Here is a 21,626-nt window from a genome sequence, read left to right on the forward strand (position 1 = left end):
ATCGCCCCACAGCCTTCCCCAGCAGCGCACGTCAGGTTGTACTCCTCTGCCCGAACGCCCCCACCAGCACCCCCCACACTCATCTTTCCGACCTCACCTCCGCCCACCCCCACCATGGGTCCTCCAGCTGGCTCCGCACGGCCGGACCACGGGGCCGTTGCACACACTGTTCCCTCTGCAGGAAGCCTCCTCCCCATCACGTCCTCACGGTTACTGCTGGCTCCCCTCAGGTCTCTAACCCACCCCCCTGCCTCTCTAGCTAAGATCTACTCTCTCCCATCACAGGGCCCTCCTTCCTAACTCATCTTCCTCCACGACTCTCCCATTCTGAAATGCAATTATCCATCCACTTATGGTTTGTCTCCCCCAGCTGGAACAGAGGCTCCATGGGGGCAGCAACCTTGTTCTATTCAGGACTGAATCCCTAACACCAAGGACAATGCTTGGGCCACAGACGGTACCCATAAACAAGGGCTGAGTGAACGAACGGAGTCCCTGAAGAAAAACCAGAGTATATCCAGGAAGGTTCACACGGCAGGATGATCAGAGGCCTGGCCCTGGGAACTGCCTGGGTTCCAGCCCCATCACCTCCCGTCCGCGCGCCCCTGGGTCAGCACACCATCTCTGGCTCCAGCTCCTCATCCGTAAACTGGGGATGATAACAGCCTCCACCACAGCGGGCCGGGAGGATGAAACGCGTTACTAGACAAGGCGAAGTGGATGGTGCCTGATGAGCCGTGAGTGTCTAAGGTTATGATTTTTGTTTTTATGTGACTGCTCTTCAAATGTCAGCCGGGTGGCAGAATCCTCAGGAGGTCCTCACTAAGGGGGCCTCTGGGAAGAAGGGGGGAGACAGCAGAGGAGCTCCAGACGTGGGGACGGGAGGCCCCAGCGCAAGCCAGGCGCTGCCACTGACGCGCCGTGCAGCTCTGGGAGACACGCAGCTCCTCCGCCCAACAGCCAGGGCCGAGCGCCACGCCCACGGGGCTGCCGCGGGGCTCCAACCCGGACCAGCCGTGTGCGCACGGAGGGCGGGGCAGTGAAACACGGCACCCGCCCCAGTCACGACTCTGCGCGCACAGCAGCCACGAGGCCAGAAAGCCAGAGTGCAGGCGACGACGCTCCCAGCACACGCCACGACCCCCGGCTCCTTGTGGAGGTGTCGGCTGTGCTTTCAAAACCTCAATTACAAGGGCAGGCAGTGTCACGGCTCCTCACATTTCGGTCACAATATCAGGCAAGAGCTGAGGGTTATGCAGAGGAATTACAGTAATTACTCCTTGGGAGGGCTGGCTGTATGAACTTCGGCTGACCTAAAACCTGGGGTGAGATTTAACCACCTGGGAGTTGGGGTAGAAACACACAGGGGAACCTCTGCCTCGCATCAGGGTCCCGGGGAAATGACACCGCTGTCATAATGAACTCATAGCTCCTGTCAGGCCAAGCGACGGGAAAGAAAAGAACCCAGATGTCACATCAGATCAGCGGGCCCTGCCCGCCTGTGGTCGCCACGAGGCAGACGCTGTCCTCAGAGACCTCACCTTCCAGGGCAGTGGAGACAGGACATTTCCACATGCTACAGGCAAAGCGAGGAGGCTGAAGTCAGTGTCACGGGCCCAGGGCTCAGGACAGGCCCCGGAGGCAACACCGAAGCTGAGCCCTAAAGGATCATGAGGAGCCAGCCATGGAGGAGGTCTGGGCATTCCCCTTCCCCTCCCTGGGCCTCAGTTTCTTAGCCTGTCGAATGGGTATAATTAGCATGGTTCCTTCCTGGGGTTATGACGAGGGTGTGCTGAGTGTACAGGCGTGAAACACTGAGCTCGGGTCTGGTCCGCAGGGTTCACGGAGAGGCTGTGGTCTGGAGGCCAGGAGGGGGCTGTCGCTTGATGAAGTGTGAGCCCCTCCCCTGTGCCAGACCCAGGCAGCCCCCAAGACGCCGCGGTGACCTGGAGGAGACACACCCCCCAGCCCCAGGGGCCAGTGCAGGAGGAATGCCACCCAGCACAACTCCAGCAGCACCCTGGGTCACAGTCCCTGCCCGCAAGCCTCCAGCTCACCCCACCTCGCCTCCTACACTGGGTCCCAACGGCACCCCTCCCCCGCAACCACCGCCCAGCTGCCCACTGGGACCTGTGTCCCGATCCCTGAATCAAGGTCCTGAGAGGCTGTGACAAACACAGAGCCCGGGGCCGCGCCCCACGGGAGAGCTTCTGCAGGTCTGAGCAAGACCCGGATGCCAAAGGACCACACGCAAACCTGTCTGCCCGTCACCCGCCCAGCCCTGAGTCCCCAGGGCCTGGCACTCAGTGGTGCTCAGCGCAGAAGACACACACTACCGACCGGTTCAAAGCCTCCTTCCTTCCCTCCAAAGGCCCAGAGGGCAGTCACCACACGAGACCCAAGGGGTGACCAGCTGTGCCTGGCCCCCGGGGTTAGTGGAAGGGAAGGGAAGGTCAGGTGACCTGGGCACAGAAATGCCTGCTTCTGAGCCGCAGTTCCTCATCCTGAGGATGGGAGCCGTGACTCCAAGGTTCAGAGAACTCCAGGCTCAGAGGATTTTGATCTCAGACAGCTTCTAATCCAGTCCCTCACACACCTGAGAGGAGTCCGCTCTGACCCACCTGGACAATGGCCATCGGCCCCCTGCTTGCATAACCCCCAGTGACGGGGCCACACCGCCTCATGAGAAAGCCCACCACACAGGCAGACTGGTCCGCTGATGGGAAGTTCTCGGGGGCAAACCACTCCAGTACTCTTGCCTGGAAAATCCCATGGACGGAGGAGCCTGGTAGACTATAGTCCACAGGGTCGCAAAGAGTCAGACGCAACTGAGCGACTTCATTGTTATCATTCTCGCTTCACAAGCCAGTCCTGCCCTTTGACTCCGCAGACTGAAGCTGCTCCTCATTTCATCCAGCTGCAGGGAAGTCACGGGAGACCTGCCGGGGCTGGGAGGCCAGCTAAGTGTGGCAGGCTCAGCGGGGGCACCTGGGGTCCAAGCCCCGGACCACCACTCAGCAGAGGTGTGACCCTGGCCAAGTGAGCCCTCCAAGTGACAGCTTCCCGGTAAAATGGGGGAAATAACAGTGTGCCCATTATTACATCAGGTCGGGGTGTGTGTGAGAGAGAGTGTGTGTACACACTCAGTCACTCAGTCGTGGCCGACTCTGTGACCTCATGGACTGCAGCTGCCAGGCTCCTCTGTCCATGAGATTTTTTCAGGCAAGAATACTGGAGTGGATTGCCATTTCCTCCTCCAGGATGTCTTCCTGACCCAGGGATCAAACTGCTGTCTCCTACGTCTCCTGCTTTCCAATCGGATTCTTTACCACTGAGCCACACAAGGTTGCCGGCAGCCTAGCTCAGAAGCATCCCCGGAATTCTGCAATGACAAGGGGGGCACTGGGAGCAGGCAGACCCCAGGGCCTTGAAAGCTGGGCAAAGGGGGTGGATCTGTCCCCAGCACAGCCTTGAAGGCCTCTGTCTGTTTCACTCATGGAGAGGGGACTGGCCCAACAAGTCACAAATAAACGGCCGTGCCCTAGATGGGACCAGGGTCTGGCAGTCCCGGTGCCTGCAGCTCACGGCACCCGGCAGACTCTAACATTCTGTGCCCACCCAGCCCCCAGCACCTGGACAGGGTCCCGGAATCAAGCACAGCTCGGGCTGAGGGCAGGGGCTCAGAGCAGCACAGAAGCAGGGCCCTCTCTGCAGGAGGCTAAGTGGGAGCCAGCCCGGAGATGCTGTGGGCCTATTAACACACGGGTTTCTGCATGAACTCCCACAGGGAGCCAGGCGGGCAGAGTCAGAGGAATGAGGGCCTGGAGACAAGCAGAGTTTTTTTAAAGAAATATTCAGCCATTAAAACACCAGCTCTGGGGCCAGGCTTGGGCTGCATACTAAGTGGGGCTGGTGGATTGTCAGCACAGCCTGGGTGGGGAGAGGAAGAGGAGGCTGGAAGGGACCTAGACATCAGGAGGAGGGTCCACAGAGGGGTGCCCCAGGAGGCTGGGCCACTGTGGTCAGGAGCTGCCCCTGGCCAGGGGCACCCAGACTCAAACAGGCCCGCCTGTGGAAACCCTGTAATGTCCCTGGCCACAGCAACCAGAGCGGCAGGAAGAAGCAGCATGCGAAGGGGAAGAACACGCCCAAATTTCAGGCTAACTGCACGTGAGCCGCCGGCCCCGCCCCACGCACGGACCAGGGAGTGCTGACATCTGGGGCCAGGTGAGTCTCTGCCGTGGGGAAGGGCACCCTGTGCGGCGTGATGGCTTTATTAGCACCCCGGCCTCTACCCAGCAGACGTCAGTAGCACCCCTGCCATCCTCCCGGTCCTTCCGTCTGACAACCCCAAGTTCTGACAACCAAAGTCCCCTGAAGGGCAAAAAAAAACATGGTAAAGACTACTGGGCTAGAGAGATAAAAGCCATTAAACAACAAGCCTGATCTCACTGTCCCCGTTTCAAACCGTCCCTGGCACCATCGCCCTTGGCATGGACCCCAAGCTCCGTGGCTTGACATTCAAGGCTCTGCCCCATCAATGCTCACCATCCCCTGCCCCACGTCTGACCCTCCAGCAGCAACACAGCACAGGTCATCCCGCCCAGAAGCCTTCCTTGCTCCTGGCCTGACATCCTCCCAATCCTCCTATCTGCTCCTGGCCTGCCGTCCTCCCGGTCCTCCCGTCTGCTCCTGGCCTGCCGTCCTCCCAGTCCTCCCGTCTGCTCCTGGCCTGCCGTCCTCCCGGTCCTCCCGTCTGCTCCTGGCCTGCCGTCCTCCCGGTCCTCCCGTCTGCCTGCCTTCTGCCAGTTCGTGTTTAGAGTCCACACAGATGTTACCCTCTCCAGGAAGCCTTCCCTGCTACTCCCCACCCCGAGGAAGTTGCACACTCTCTGTGCTCCCACGCCCCGTATCACACTCCATTGTATCTAACTCCAACTAAGCACTCTGTAGGCAGGACCATGTTGCGGTCACCTGCTTGCCCAGGCCAGCCTTCACCCTCAGGGAACTTTCAACAGAATGAGTGGCTCAGACAGCAAAGAATCTGCCTGCAGTTCAGGAGACCCAGGTTCGATCCTTGGGTTGGGAAGATCCCCTGGAGAAGAGCATAGCAACCCACTCAAGTATTCTTGCCTAGAGAATCCCATGGACAGAGAAGCCTGGCGGGCTATAGTCCATAGGGTTGCAAAGAGTTGGGCACGACTGAGCAACTAATACTTTCTCTGCCTCCTACTGAAAGGGGACTCACTCTTTCCTTTGGTCAAGAAGGGAAATCCAGGGCGGCTTCCATGGCGGCTCAGAGGTAAAGAGCCCACCTGCCAGTGCAGGAGACGCAGGTTCGATCCCTGATCCAGAAAGATGCCATATGCCGCAGAGCAACCAAGCCCGTGACCCCCAACTACTGATCCTGTGCCCTAGAGTCCTGCTCCACAGCGAGAGAAACCCCTGCAGAGAGCAGGCCGGGCACCGCAGCTGCAGAGTGGCCCCTGCTCTCCACAACAGAGCGACAGACACCCGGCACAGCCAAAGATAAACAAACAATTTAAAAAAAAAAAAAAGAGGAGAAATCCAGAGCTCAAGAGGATCCCCGATAAACTCGATCAGGACCAGACTCTCAGGGAAAGACAGAGGGGCCTCGGGGAGGGACAGAAGGGCCGCACACCACGGCCGGGCACCTGAGCAAGGGGCCAACCAGACGCTGTGAGCACACCGAGGGCCCTGGCACCCCAGCGAGCTCTGCCGCCAGCTTCCGAGGCCTCAGCCAGCTCCACGCCTCGTGGCTCTGCTTCCGTCCTTTGCTACTGGATCTGGGACACATCGCCAAAACTCACCGTCATTGTGATAGAAAGTACGAGAGAAGTCACTGTCTCATTAACCCTGCTGACGGCCCTGGGAGCTTACGCTCCGACTCCGCGAGCAGGAAGCCACGGCTCAGACTCACCAGGCCCTCCGCTGGTAAACCACAGAGCTCTGCCTCAACTCGGGTTTCCTGCCGCGGACACCCACCACCCCCTACACCTCTCAGATGGAAGCCCCCAGCCTTCTGTTCTTTTGGGCAGGGGTGGCGGGCAGAAGGGAAAACAGGAATAAGATGAAGGAACACCGAGCTCTAAGCCTTCCAGCACCCAAGGCCTGGGTGTGAGCCCAGAAACCCTGGAGAGGGCCTCCCACTAACGAGAAACTGGGACGAAAAGATGAAATCGGACCCTTAAAAAAGCCTCTCCAAGCCTGCGGGGGATTCACTGTGCCCTCTGAACCATCCTTTCCAGAGGGGACTCACCAGACTCTCCTTCCAGGCGAGAGGCCCCAGGGAAGGGAGGTGGGGGGGCACTGGGAGGGGCTCAGAGTGGCCAGACTCCAGGCCGGGGGCTCCCACCACCGAGCCGGACCTTCCCGCAGGTTGAGGTGGGAGAACCACGGGGGCAGGAACATGCAGTGTGACCGAGGGAACCCGGAGGCTCCCCTGCCCACCCCCACCCCTCACCCACGCCACCCACTTCTGGTGGTCTCAGTGCTGCTGTGACCTGTAACCTTCCATGCCTGGGTTGGCTTGTTCACCACCCGTCTCCCCCCTCACTATTTTAGATGCCCTGAGACCCCTCTGGATGGGGTCAGCACAATGGAAGTTCATTCTAAGACCTAAACCCCACCGTCATTCAAAGCTCACAGGCGCCAGTGCCTTTTCCCAGCGCCCACCCCATCACAGGGTCTTTCATGCCCCAGTGGGGTACCAGGGAAAGTCCTAGACCCTCACTCCAGCCCCAAAAGCCTCCCCTCCCCAGAGGCGCCCTAGTGTGGCTCGGAAGGGGAACCAAGGGATCAGAGACCCGCTCCTGCCGGGAGTCTCTCTCCCGCATGCTCACGCTGACCTTTCCCGTCCCAGAGATGGAGACCGAGTCCCTGGTCCACACAGCAGATCACAGAAGCTGGCTACCGCGGAGCCGGAAGCCCCTGCAAGGCCGATTCTCCCCTCCACAGCCGCCAGCAGCCCAAAGGAACAAGTTGCAGGAACACCCAGGCTGAGGCCTGGCAGGGCGGGGGCCGGGGGGGGGGGGGTGGCCACCCAGGGAGAAAGCGTCCTTGAGGACAGGCCCTACCTCAGGGCTCAGCTCCTCACATCAGCATCGGTCCCTCCATCCCCAGGGACTCCAGACACTCCAACTAAAAGGTCCCCCTCAAAGTGCCTGGCAGGGAAAGGGGCCCAGCACCAGAGTTAGCTGTCCGGAGGGGAGCCAGGGCCCCGGGAGGGCGGAATCCCGACGGCTCCTGGCCCCGGGTGTCAGCCAAGGAGAGAGAGTGTGGCCGGCTGTGGGCCCAGGCATGTGCCCCGAGTTTACAGGGCCTGAGACAGAGGGGCAGGCGAGTTTGTGCTTGACCGCGAGGTGGGCAGGGAAGGCCAGGGAGGAACGGACAGCGACCACAGAGAGACCTGCAGCCAAGCAGGCCAGGGGCTGTGTGTCTTCAGGTCTCAGGCCCAAGCCCTGCCTCTGGGGGTCTGGACCCTGGGAACCACCCTCTCTGGGGTCGGGTAAATTATCTCCACTGTCAGTGCTGTTTGAATCCTTTTCAGCAAGAACCCCCATCTCCCCAGCTCACCCCAGCCACCAGGAACCCGAGTTTGCCCCCAAAGTACAGTCTTGCCCTCAGGATGAAGGAAGGGGGCTGGACTTCAGGAGCCCCTGGCATCCCGGTGACCTCAGAGGAGTCCCTCGGCCACCTCAAACCTTCCCATCCAAGACAAAAGATATCACCTCCAGCCCCACATGTGGAGGGCATACAATAAACCAAGCACCAGAACAAAGCCGTATATTATAAGAGAACAAGGCTGGGCCCACATTCTCAAACACCTTTATTCTCGGTGTTCCTCTGGGACGGACTCTTGGTAATTAATCGTCCCATTTCAGAGATGAAGCTATGGAAGCCCAGGGGTGTTATACTGCTGGTCACACAGCGTCTATTAGCAGGACTCTGGCCGAAAAAGGCTGCTGCCTCTGACCAGGAGCCTGCCTCAGGCCCCAGAGGAGGACGGAGCGAAGCAGAGGAAGCAGAAGCGTGCATTCAGCGCGTGCATTAAGCGCCTGCAGCGTGCATTCAGGATCATGCTGAAATGCCACGGCCCCCAAGGTTCCAGTGCAGAGGACGCTCGTCTTCCTCCCTCTGCAGTGAAGGGGGCCCACGCAGCCCAGCCCCCCACAGGGATCTGGGTCACTGCGATAAGGACATCTGCAACCTTATTTAAAAGTCACTACCGCACAATTAGAGGCACTTACCCCCTCAGAGCCATCCTTCTCCTCCGATCGGTTTTATAGCCAGTAATAACTCTTATAAATTCCTCAACAGATGGAAATTTTATTTGACTAATCATGGCCATTTGACTTGCTGGGGTGCAGTGGCTCGGGGCTCAGGCTGGCAGGATGCCAGCTGAGGTGATTGTCAAGGGGCTGGGCGAAGAGCCCAGAAGCCAAGGCCACCCTGTGGGTCCACTCCCCAGAGGAAAGCCACAAGACAGTGTCGGGAAGTGCCAGGCACTGAGAAGCAGTGGGCAGCTGCGCTCTGCCTTTTCTGGGTCCAGAGGTGCCTCTGGGCAGGGTGCTGAGACCTTGTCCACCCCTCTAGGCTCTATCTCTGGACACGTGGGAGCTGGTGCCAGGGAGAAACTGGAACACCCGGGCTTAAACCCCCAACTAAATCAGCATTTTGGCTGCACTGCCCCATGCACACCTACCCCATGCCAAAGGCCGCGTGGGCATCATCCCGTTCAGTCCTGCCAACAATTCTGTAGATGCGTGTGAACATTCCCATTTCACAGATTTCCAAACAGATGCCAGAGCACGTGCAACAGCCATGAAGATGAGTGCCACCTCCATCTCAGGGACGTGAAGGCTGGTGCCCCTCCCCCCAACTCACACGGGCCAAGCAATCCTTCTAAGACCCACACTGAATCCCATCACTGCTACAAAAAAAAAAAAAAAACACCCCATGAAACTCCCAGTAATTCCTCAGCACCCTCCAGACAAAGTCAAAGTCCATTAGCCTGGCCTTCACAATGGAACTGATTAGAGGTATCTATCCAAGAAATATGAAAACATATCACACAGAAAATCTTGTCCATTTGACAATATGTATGGCAAATTACTCATAACAGCCCTAAATTGAAAATATCAACAGGAAATGGATAAACAATCTTATGATCTATATGTACAATGGATATCCCTTTCCAACCGACAGGAGGGAAAAAGCACACCGCAATTTGAACAGAGCAAGTTTCATGTAAACAATTATCAACTATAACAGCAGACTGCATTAACAAGGCCTAGCTAGAGAGAAGTAAAGAGAACTTTAGAGAATAGTACCAAGGAAAAACCCCCAAGGCCTAACACAGACCCTGATGGACACAGCCTCCACCACCACGACGTGGATCGAACAAGGCCCCCGAGAGCACCCCTCCCCCAGGATGAGAGCCCGCCCAAAGAGGAGCCCCCCTAGACTGCAGGAGAACCCCTACGGAAGAATGCCCACACACTCCCCCCAGCACGGGCACCCGGACCTCACTGAGGGGCACGCCTGTGGCTCGGGCGGTAGGCACCGCACACCCGCGTAACTTGCTAGAAATCCAGCCTGGGGGACTCACCGGAAGTCTGCCGTGAGGAACGCCACACGGGAGGCTCACACGAGGCGTCTCACCAGAATCACCCCACGACAAAACCGCCCTTAAAGGGACGCGGCGTGTTCCGGCTGCTACACCACGGCTGCAGAGACCCGGCACGGGAGACGCCGCGCACGCGCACTGGAGACGCCGCACGTGCTCAGGAGCCCGCGCAGAACGGGGGGCGGGGCGAGCGGCTCTCCGGCGCTCTCTACAGGCTGAAGCTGAGCTTGCCTTGTGGCCGGGGCTGGGGGGGAGGAATTTAAAGGGCCCAGCTTTACTTTCAGTCCGCAGGCAAGAAGGGTGAGTTTATCCAGCATATCCATTTCTTTGATGACTCAGCTTCCACGTGAGCCCTTCTCACGTGGAACCACACCCCTGTATGACAACACAACTCTTTATTTCTACCTAAGAAGACACAGCTATCCTTCTTACAAACAAAGTTCTCACCCTCTCCATAAAATGAAACCAACAGCCCCACAGTCATAAGACTGTATTTGCTGCTGCTGCTGCTGCTAAGTCGCTTCAGTCGTGTCTGACTCTGTGTGACCCCATAGACGGCAGCCCACCAGGCTCCTCTGTCCCCGGGATTCTCCAGGCAAGAATACTGGAGTAGGTTGCCATTTCCTTCTCCAATGCATGAAAGTGAAAAGTGAAAGTGACGTCGCTCAAGACTGTACTTCAGTTCAGTTCAGTCATGCAGTCGTGTCTGACTCTTTGCGACCCCATGAATCGCAGCACGCCAGGCCTCCCTGTCCATCACCAACTCCCGGAGTTCGCTGAGACTCACATCCATCGAGTCAGTGATGCCATCCAGCCATCTCATCCTCTGTCGTCCCCTTCTCCTCCTGCCACCAATTACCCCTCAAATTCAGTCACAGTTCCACAGAATATTGTTGCCTAAAGACTATACTTTAAAGCTAGCTTCCAAAAACTTGCATGCGAAATAAAACTGGAGAGGGGAGAAAACGAAACAGTTGCAGAGTGCGCTTATTCCACGTATTCATTCAGAAACTGCATAAATAACCTCGGGGTGGGTCCATGGACCAAACAGGTCCACCGTGAGTCAGACGGGAGCCAAGACTCTATTACCCATCATAAGCCCCCACTTTGACGTATGGCCCACAGTGGCACTGCAGGTCCCTGGGAATTAGTGTGAATTCAGAGCCTGTGCCTAGTAATTCAAGAACCATGTGGGCATTTCCTGTGCCCCAATGCACTGCCACTCTGGCAAATGGCTGCCAGTCCCTGTGGGGCAGATTTGGAGGAACAGTTACAGCAAGTACTCGCGGCAATGATGCAGGCTCCTTCTTCCACAGGACCTGGCCTCCAGAGGGCTTCTGGGCCTGGGCAGCAACGTGGATCCGGAATCTGCAGGTTTCATGTAATACATCCAGCCCAACATGCCTGTCTCCCCAAGCCCTTCAATGCCCTCTTCCATATCACACCCCCACTAACTGTACTACTGAGTCCAGATTTCAGTGAGTCAACCAGGTGAACTGTCAGAGCCAGCCTCCAGTGCACATGCTAACAATCAAACCCAGAATCTCTAGTCAGGGCACCCACAGCAATGAATTCAGCCCAGCACGGTGCGATGCTCTGCCCTCTTGGTCAAAAACTCTTGTAATAAACTCCCACACACGTTTCCCACATTTCTACCGATATATATTAGCAAAGTGTGGCAATTCTTTTGCATTTTCCCTCATAAGTCACCAATCACCAAGGAATGGACTGAGATTTGACCCTTAAAGTCTAGTGACAAGAGAGGGTGGTTATGGTGAATCTTAAGGAAAACAGGCATCCCCTTTCAGGGTACCTGCCTCCACTGAGGTTATTACCCGGTTTTTAAGCAGAGGAAGAACAGCCTCCTCAGACACTGGAAGGAAACCTCCCACCACCCATACGGGATGCTCACCGCCACTTGGAAGTTTCAGACCATCAGTTTCATCTGGGTCCCACAGATGTCCCCATCCCACGTTTCAGGACCCCCTTCTTTCCCAATTAATACCCTAATTTCCACATGAGCAATTTGTCAAGATGTGAATTCAATTGTGGTTATAATTCAGCAACCAGCACAATTAAATTTTTTATTTGATTTTCAGCAATATCAGCCCTGGGGCTGCAAGAAATAAGAACTTCTGTAAAGGGCTGTCATGGGAACTCTCTGGTTCTCACACCACATGAGAAGAGGGAGTTAATGGACCTGAGCTTGTTGTTTTCTCTGTGTAAGTACTCGAGCCCTCCAACGAATCCACCCCACCCCACAGTCCTTACAGCCATCACTACTGCCCTAACAGTCAAGGGCAGTATCACTCAGGCTCCCGAGGGATGTAGCGCTTTATCTCAACCCACCACGCGTAATATCTCCATTAATTGTATGGCCACTACACGCCTTGGGTTACCAGCATTCCATTTCCTATTAGCAAGGACTCATGCTCAAGCCCAAAGACACGAGGAAACTAATCCATAAATCTCATATTTACAGGTCAATCTCCTGTTATCTCTCCTGAAACCAATTCTATATTGGTTTGGGTCCAACTGAGAAAAAGAAATCACACAGTAATTTTAACAGGGAACGTTTCAAATGAAGAATTATTCAACTGTAGCAGGGGACTGAACCAACAAACAAGGGCTAATAGAAAGAACTACAGTTAATGTAAGAACAGCAGCTGTAAGAAACGGCACAACCCACAGAGCCGGAACTGAGCCTCAGAGCATCCACCACTCACCACTCAGATACAGTCCCCAAGGAAGAGCCTCTCAGGGCCTTGGCAAATGTCCAGAGAGAGCCCCCAGGACTGAGGAGGAGCCCTAAAGAAAGATCCCCCCAAAACCATGGCCGATACAGAGCCCCCGGGGAGCACCCTGATCTCAGGGCTAATACGGAGCAGAGAGTCGCCCAAAAAACAAACCTCCCACCAGGCTGAGACAGAACCCTAAATGGTGGAGAGCCCCAGCCCAAAGAAGACCTCCCACCCAGAGCTGAGACACAGCCCCCAAGTAAGAGCCCCCTCCTAAACCTTAAGTAAAACCCCCAGAAAAAGCCCCTGGGCAGAGCCCCCCAAAGCAGTGCCCACACACACCCCCAGCGCGGGCACCCGGGCCTCACCAAGGGGCAGGCCTGTGGCTCGGGCAGAAAGCTGGTCCGTGCCACACACCCATGGAACTTGCTAGAAATCCAGCCTGGGGGACTCACCGGAAGTCCACTCTGAGGGATGGCACACGGGCTGCTCACAGGCGTCTCACCAGAGTCACCCCACTACAAAACCACACTTAAAGGGATGCTGGGTGTCAGCTGCTACACCACGGCGGCAAAGACCGGGCGGGAAACACCACGCACACGCACGGCAGACGCCGCACGTGCTCAGGGACCCGCACGCACGCACGCATGAAGCCAGGGGGCGGGGTGAGGCGGGGGCGGGGCCAGCCAGGGGCGGGGCGGGGCCAGCCAGGGGGCGGGGCGAGCGGCCGTGCGCCTCTCCAGCGCCCCCTACTGGCTGAAGCTGAGCTTGCTGTGTGGCCGGGGTCGGGAGTGGGGTGGGGTGCGGGGGAGGGGGGGTAGATTTAAAGGGCCCAGCTTCACTTTCCGTCCGCAGGCAAGAAGGGTGAGTTTAGAACTACAGAGCAATGGTGAATAGCCAGCAAGCAGTGAAATATCACCCAGCAATGAAAAAGACGGAATTACTAATACAGGGATTAATCTTCTAGGTATTATGTGGGGTGAAGGAAACCAGATAGAAAACGGAACATTCTGTATGCTCCTATTTATATTAAGTTCAAATACAGGCAAGCTAATCTACAATGACAGAAATTTTAAAAACAGGATAGAGACATTTTACTGAAAAGGGGCACGATGGAGCTTTCTGGGGTAATGAAAATATTCTCTGTTGTGATTGGGGTGGTGGTAACACAGCCATTTACATTTGTGGAAAACCTTCATATAGAACCGTCAGTATCTGTGCATTTAAGTGAAGATAAACTACAACTCAAATTTTAAAAATTCAGTTCAGTTCAGTTGCTCAGTCGTGTCCGACTCTTTGCGAGTAGCCCCCCCCCCCAATTTTTGGCTTCAAATTCAGTCACTGTGCACTGCTTGTGCACAGTAGGTAAACATGTTTGCATAAATAAACGTGTGCTCCAGTGTTCTTGCCTGGAGAATCCCAGGGACAGAGGAGCCTGGTGGGCTGCCGTCTGTGGGGTCACACAGAGTCGGGCACGACTGAAGTGACCTAGCAGCAGCACGGATCTTATTCTCCTATCTAATTTGACAATCCCCCCAAATGATTAAGCTACTGGTCTGCCTTTCTGGGCTCCCATATCCCTTAGCTCTTAGCTCAGTCATAGCTTGTACTGTGCTGATGTTCACTGCAGAAGGGCCAGATGGACTATCAGCGGGACCAGCATGTTGTGAGCGCTCTGTGCTTCCCTCTGTTTCCAACAGATGCCTCACAGCCTGTGCGGTCGTTACTGCTAGCAACCCCATCTTACAGATGAGGAAACTGAGGTGCAGTTTGTCCACACTCTTAACCACTTTGTCTTGAGTCAGACTGTCGGAAGTTCGTATCCCAGCTCCCCCAACTTGCTAACTGTGAGTGATGGGCCAGACAACTGGTTCCTCTGAGCCTTATCCTTCTCTTCTCTGAAATGGGGATGATATTTGCCCCCCTTGGGTTGTCATAAGGTACAAGTGGTTTATCCACATAGGCTATTTATCACAGTGTCCATTTGCGGACACATGTTCACCATGAATAAACAATTCATCGATTCTAAGACCCACATGTTTTCACATACTTAAAAACAGCTTGTGTCTTGCAGTCCATGGCATCTCACAATCTCCTTGGACAACGACTGTGCTGACACAGTCGTCACAGCCTGTGCAGGAGGAAACCCGATCAAAAGGGTTCGTATTGCCGTCACTTCCACGTCTATGTAAGTATCAAATAGCTCTTTCCATAAGAATAAAAAAATACAGTGAGCTGAGAAAGCATCATGTCATACTTCAGTTGGCAGTCACTTTTCTTTCTTGGTGGTACATAAATTAATGGTGTATCTTACAGTTGATGGTTTCTCAGATTTGATGAAATGCAGTACAGTGTTATCATCACAGGCCTGTCTGTCTTCCCCCAGAAGGTGATTAGATTATTGTTCCCTATTCTTCTTGCTTCCCTATTAGAAAGTTAGACATCCATGCCTTTGCCCTGTGACTTTGCAGTGCCTCCCACTAAGCAGAAAAGGAAATCCCCCGCCCCATCAGTGCAGAGTTTGGCCATGTAACTTGCCCCAGAATTTGAGAAGCAGGTCAGTGCACCAATTTCAGCATGAAGGCTTAGAGGATACTGTATATTTATGCCCAGTCATGGAAGCAGAACTAAGTAGCCACTGTTAGAGGAGATGGAGACAAGGGAAGCCATACTGGACCCAACCTGCAGCCTGAAGCAGAGCCATTCCAGCCGACCCAACCACTGTGAGCAAGAGGAATAATTGCTTAGAGTTATAAGCCACTGAGATTGGGGGACTATTTGTTACACGGCATTAACATAGCAGCAATAGCTAGTATACTCTCTACACTATGAGCGCTTTGAGAGCAAGGCCCAGAGTCCATTTACGTCTGTGTCTGCAGTATCCAAACTGGTACTTGGACAAAGCGGGTGCAGAGGGTATTCAGAGAGATATCAGAGGTGGGAAACGGCCAGGTCTGGAGTTAAACAGATCTAGATTCAAATCTCAGCTCTGCGACTTAGAAGATGGGTGACCTTGGCAGAGCAGTCTAGAGTTCCTAAGTCTCAGCTTCCTCATCTATAGCATGGAGCCTCATACCCCAGGTGCAATGAGAAGGGAAGCTAAGGGTGTACAGGGGTTTCACTCAGTACCCTGTAGCAGCAGGCTCTCCAGATGCACACCAGTTCCCTCTATTTGTGATCAAGTACATAACTGAGACCCTTGTAACCCATTTCTACATTCTAGAACCTTCCAGAACACTCTCAGATGTTCCTGGTACATGGCAGGCAGGATCTGGCTAGGAGGAGACATCCCTGAGATGGATGGTCTGGCAGAAGCCAAGAGAGACAGTTTCCAAGCTGATCCCAGCAGTCCCCCAGGGACCCTTTTGCTGCTGCTAAGTCACTTCAGTCGTGTCTGACTCTGTGTGACCCCATAGACGGCAGCCCACCAGGCTCCCCCGTCCCTGGGATTCTCCAGGCAAGAACACTGGAGTGGGTTGCCATTTCCTTCTCCAATGCATGAAAGTGGAAAGTGAAAGTGAAGTCGCTCAGTCGTGTCTGACCCTCAGTGACCCCATGGACTGCAGCCTACCAGGCTCCTCCGTCCATGGGATTTTCCCGGCAAGAGTACTGTAGTGGGGTGCCATTGCCTTCTCTGAGGGACCCTTTTAACTGATTCTATTTCCAGCCTACCTGATACCTAGCTGCCCGTGTTAATGCCAGACTCAAACCTGGCAGACTCTGTATCCCCCAGAATTGTCTTCTCCAGTTATTCCCTGTGGAAACACAAAGGTAGATAAGCCGGGGGTGACAGGGTGGCCCATCCGGCCCAGGCAGGGGCAAAGGCGGGTCAGCTCTCCTGGCAGTCGGTCGACCAGCCCAAGGGGGCTATGCACACAGGAGGCCTCTGGACCAGGGCATCCCAGGACACCCACCGGAGGCTCCACCCTGGGGGAGAGTGCTCAGCAAGGAGGCTGGATTCCAGGCCTGAGTCTGGCACAGCCTGCTGTGTGACCTGAGGCAGGCTCCTTAACCTCTCTGTGCCTCCATTACGCTTGTCTCTACAATGAGTAATATCTAGGCATTTTCCATGGTTCAGGTTACAGCCCCATCTAAGAAGCTGGGGGAAGCCATGGACAGCCTCCCAAGAATAATGCATCTAACTTCAGTTGTCCAGGACCTGGGAGCAGACGACCCAAGGGAGCCATCTGGTGGGTACTGAGAGCCCTGGGCTCCCTGGAATGTTGAAACCGGAGGCCCAGGGGCTTACCTCCCACTCAGACCCTCTTTGATATCTCTCTACCAAGAAGCCTCATGAGGGCCAGGGAAACAAAGCCCAGTGGGCCTTCCTCCTGGGCCTCTTTCTTGGTCGCCTCAGAGATACCGTGGTTCCTGGCCTCTCCATTCCTGCTCGTTAATTGTCTCTTTGTTGCCATGGTTTTTCTGAGCCTTCCACAGACAGCAGGCCCAGAAACAAGCAGTGAATCAGATCATCAGCTGCTCTTGGGCTGAAGGGTCTTCAGAGGTGACCTACACACACACACACACACACACACACACACACGTGCACACACGTGCACACACACGCATGCACACGCACATATACACATGTGCGTGCATGCAAGTGTACATGTGTGCGTGTGCATGCACATACACACATGCTTGCTTGTGTTTGCACCTGTGCACATCCACATATACCATTACACATGTGCACACACATGTATACCTGTGTGCACAAACAGGCACCCAGACACTATTCCTGTGCTCAGCCCTACACCCCCCTGCACATGCCCTGACTGCTCTCCCTCCCAGAGGCCCAGGGACCGCCACCACCACCGTCACATCTTCCGCTCGCCCCCCACACCCCCTAGTCCCGCCATTTCCTTTCTGGCAAAGCCTTCGGTGCTCACCGAGGTCACGAAGCTTCAGGGAACACAAATGGTGAACACTGGCCATCTGGGAACCACAGGATCGTCAACCCTGTCACGCCCTTGCTATGTGACCTCAGAGCTGTCAATGATCTGCTTTACGCTCTCGCTGATTTACGTTTCACACAGCCTTCAGCACGCATCATGTACCATGCAAAGTGCTCACCTGAATTTCATCCTCACAACCAACCTGCAAGGCAGATAGCATTATCCCCGAGTGTTATGTACCCACTGCTGTGTACCAAGTTACTCCACAACTTTGCAGTTTAAAATGACAAACACTGATTATCTCCTGTAGCTTCAGAGGGTCAGGAATCTGGGAGTGGCTTAGCTGGATGGCTCTGGGTCTCCAATGAGGCTACAGGCAGGCTGTCAGCCAGGGCTGCTGTCCCATCACAAAGTCCAACGGGGGTCAGGGAATCCACTTCCAGGCTCATCCACATGGCCATTGGGAGGTCTCAGCTCCTCCCCACGTGGGCCTTTTCATATGCTGCCTGAGTGGTCTCAGGACAAGGCAGCTGGCTTCCCCCAGAGCGAATGGGATGGAGAGACAGAAACTCAAGATAGAGTCTCAGCATCTTTGATAACCTAGTCTCCTAACTTTGGAAGTGGATACCATCCCTTTAGACATGTTCTGTTGGTCACACAGACCAAATATGGGACAATGTGGAGGATACTGAAAAAGGGTGTAAATAGCAGAAGGTGGGGTTCATTGGAGGCCATCTTGGAGCCTGGCTATCACACCCCATTTTGCAGATGGAAAAACTGAGACTTGGAGAGATTAAGTGCCTCGCCCAAGGTAACACAACCAGCATGTGATGAAGCAGAGATTTGAATGCAAGACTGTCTACCTCCAATATCTATACCCTTAACTGTGTATCTTCTCCTCTATCTGACCTCAATGTCCCCACATATCAGAGACGTTAGAGGAAGAAGTTAAACTGGATAGTCTTTAAGGTCGTGATCCGCCTGTTGTAAAAGTTCAAAGGCTTAATTAACAAGGAACAGAGTGAGACCTGAACCTCAGTCTCCTGATTTCTAACCATCAGGCTCTTGTCCACTTCAGTGTAACAGCCCTCATCCCCAGGGAGCCTCTCTTCTGTGTAAAATTGGCTGGAGCAGTCTCAAACCAGCTCTGGGTCTCAACTACCTCCTCTGGAGAATGGGAGCAAGAGAAGGCCTAGATGACAAGCTCCGGGGATGGCGCCAACCCATGAGGTCAGCGACGACGATGGTGATGAAAATGATGCTGATGCTGGCGATGAAGACGGTGGAGAGGAAGCAGCAGTAATGACGGTCGTGATGATATGAGGGTGATAAGCAGTATGTACTTCGAGCACTTCCTACCATGCTAGGAACTCACATTTCATCTTCACAACCTTTGTCGTTCCAAATGTGGTCCATGGGCCAGCAGCATGAGCAGCACTTGAACACTTACCGGAAATTCAAAGGTTGCCTCACTTGCCCACTCCAGGGGGTCAGCGTGCACAGCCGAAGTTGAGGAGTGCTTGAACCTCTCAGAATTAAGAGCCGACACAACCATCCAGAAGGGGACATACCATTCTTGTCCCTACTTTGCAGATAAGAAAACTGAGACCTGGAAAATCTCCCAGCCAACAAGGGGTGGCTAGTCGTTCAGTCGTGTCTGACTCTTTGCGACCCCATGGACTGCAGCCCGCCAGGCTCCTCTGTCCATGCAGATTCTCCAGGCAAGAGTCCAGGAGTGGGGTGCCGTGCCCTCCTCCAGGGCATCTTCCCAGCCCAGGGATCAAACCCCAGTCTCCCACATTGCAGGCGGATTCTTTACCATCTGAGCCGCCAGGGGAGCCCAACAAAGGGTAGAGCCAGAATACAGGTCTTGATCCTCACCCCAGACCTCTCCCACTTCGACCCCAGGACCAAAGACTGTGTCTGTCCTGGGCGAGCTGAGGTTAGGTTACAGCCAGAGGAGGCCTAGCCCTGAAAGCCTCAGGTCCGGTCCTGGCGCCTCCTCCATCGGTCTGCCTCTTGCTGGCTCAGAGCCCCTCTGCCTGGCAGGGCCGCCAGCAGGTAGACGAGAGGCAAGGAGGCCGCCTGCTAACCAGTGACCTTGTTCCAAATTACTCCGGGGGGAAGGACGTTCGGAATCAAGAAAGAGCGCTCAGCACAACAGCGCACAAACATTTCTGAAAGAGGGGGGAAAATTAAGTCTTTGAAATAACATTAATCATGATAATGCTTTTGCTGGTTCCTTCCCTTGGTGTTTGCTGGGTGTTCTTTCCCAGGGCAGGTTTAACCCTTGCCAGCCCGGGCTCCCACAGAGCCCACATCCTCTTCCCACCTTGGCCAAGAAACTCACCTGCGCCCTGAAGCCCAGCGTGCTCTTCTCCCGCCTCTCACCAGCCTTCCTAGGACCAGGTGTCCCTCCGAGGCAAGGTCAACATTCAAGGGCCAGGCAGGTGAATAAATGAAGGAAGTGGGCTGTGAATAGGACTTGAGTGTCCAGCTCATCCTGGGTTTTGCCTCGTTTTAAAACTGAAAGACTAGAGTCCCAGGAACCCCCTCAGTCCTAAGCAAATCACGAAGGGCTGTTGTTGCCGTCTAGTCGCCAGGCAGCTGCGACGGGCGCGCCAAAGCACAGGCGAGAGGAACTACCCCACGTCTGAGGTCGGGGGGGGCGGCCGAGAGGAGATACCCAGCGTCCGAGGTCAGGGGTGACGAGAGGAGATACCCCACGCCCTTAAGCCCGAGGCCAGGGCTGGCGGCCGGGAGGAGCAACCCCACGCCGGAGGCCAGGGGCAGTGGTCAGGAGGACCAACCCCATGCCGTGGCTGCGCGGGCACAGGAGGGCCTAGAGGAGCTATCCCACGTTGAAGGTCAGGAAGGGCGGCGGTTAGGAGATACCCCACGTCCAAGGTAAGAGAAACCCAAGTAAGATGATAGGTGTTGCAAGAGGGCATCAGAGGGCAGACACAATGAAACCATACTCACAGAAAACTAGTCAATCTAATCACACTAGGACCACAGCCTTGTCTAACTCAATGAAACTAAGCCATGCCCGTGGGGCAACCCAAGACGGGCGGGTCATGGTGGAGAGATCTGACAGAATGTGGTCCACTGGAGAAGGGAATGCAAACCACTTCAGTATTCTTGCCTTGAGAACCCCATGAACAGTATGAAAAGGCAAAATGATAGGATACTGAAAGAGGAACTCCCCAGGTCAGTAGGTGCCCAATATGCTACTGGAGATCAGTGGAGAAATAACTCCAGAAAGAATGAAGGGATGGAGCCAAAGCAGAAAGAATACCCAGCTGTGGATGCGACTGGTGACAAAAGCAAAGTCCGATGCTGTAAAGAGCAATATTGCATAGGAACCTGGAATGTCAGGTCCATGAATCAAGGCAAATTGGAAGTGGTCAAACAGGAGATGGCAAGAGTGAACGTCGACATTCTAGGAATCAGCGAACTAAGATGGACTGGAATGGGAGAATTTAACTCAGATGACCATTATATCTACTACTGCAGGCAGGAATCCCTCAGATTGGAGTAGCCATCATGGTCAACAAAAGAGTCCGAAATGCAGTACTTGGATGCAGTCTCAAAAATGACAGAATGATCTCTGTTCATTTCCAAGGCAAACCATTCAATATCACAGTAATCCAAGTCTATGCCCCAACCAGTAACGCTGAAGAAGCTGAAGTTGAACGGTTCTATGAAGACCTACAAGACCTTCTAGAACTAACACCCAAAAAAGATGTCCTTTTCATTATAGGGGACTGGAATGCAAAAGTAGGAAGTCAAGAAACACCTGAAGTAACAGGCAAATTTGTCCTTGGAATACGGAATGAAGCAGGGCAAAGACTAATAGAGTTTTGCCAAGAAAATGCACTGGTCATAACAAACACCCTCTTCCAACAACACAAGAGAAGACTCTACACATGGACATCACCAGATGGTCAACACCGAAATCAGATTGATTATATTCTTTGCAGCCAAAGATGGAGAAGCTCTATAGAGTCAGCAAAAACAAGACCAGGAGCTGACCGTGGCTCAGATCATGAACTCCTTTTTGCCAAATTCAGACTTAAATTGAAGAAAGTAGGGAAAACCACTAGACCATTCAGGTATGACCTAAATCAAATCCCTTATGATTATACAGTGGAAGTGAGAAATAGATTTAAGGGCCTAGGTCTGATAGATAGAGTGCCTGATGAGCTATGCAATGAGGTTCGTGACATTGTACAGGAGACAGGGATCAAGACCATCCCCATGGAAAAGAAATGCAAAAAAGCAAAATGGCTGTCTGGGGAGGCCTTACAAATAGCTGTGAAAAGAAGAGAAGTGAAAAACAAA

The 21,626-nt window shown here is 54.5% G+C and overlaps 1 protein-coding gene across 2 annotated transcripts in view; it reads right to left on the bottom strand.

Annotated features, from left to right (window-relative positions):
• Positions 1-13,031, bottom strand: part of ACTL8 (actin like 8) — a 77,073-nt gene extending 64,042 nt beyond the window's left edge. Inside the window, exon 1 of one of the 2 annotated variants that reach the window (XM_061395264.1) lies at positions 12,843-13,031. The gene's annotated coding sequence lies outside the window, so the exon portion shown is untranslated. Of the gene's footprint in view, positions 1-9,631; positions 9,772-12,842 lie in introns of those variants that run through there. The other variant, XM_061395274.1, reaches the window with a different exon arrangement.
• Between the last annotated feature and the right edge of the window lie 8,595 nt (positions 13,032-21,626).

The sequence above is a fragment of the Bos javanicus genome, chromosome 2 (assembly GCF_032452875.1).
Source record: "Bos javanicus breed banteng chromosome 2, ARS-OSU_banteng_1.0, whole genome shotgun sequence".
Taxonomy (NCBI): domain Eukaryota; kingdom Metazoa; phylum Chordata; class Mammalia; order Artiodactyla; family Bovidae; genus Bos; species Bos javanicus.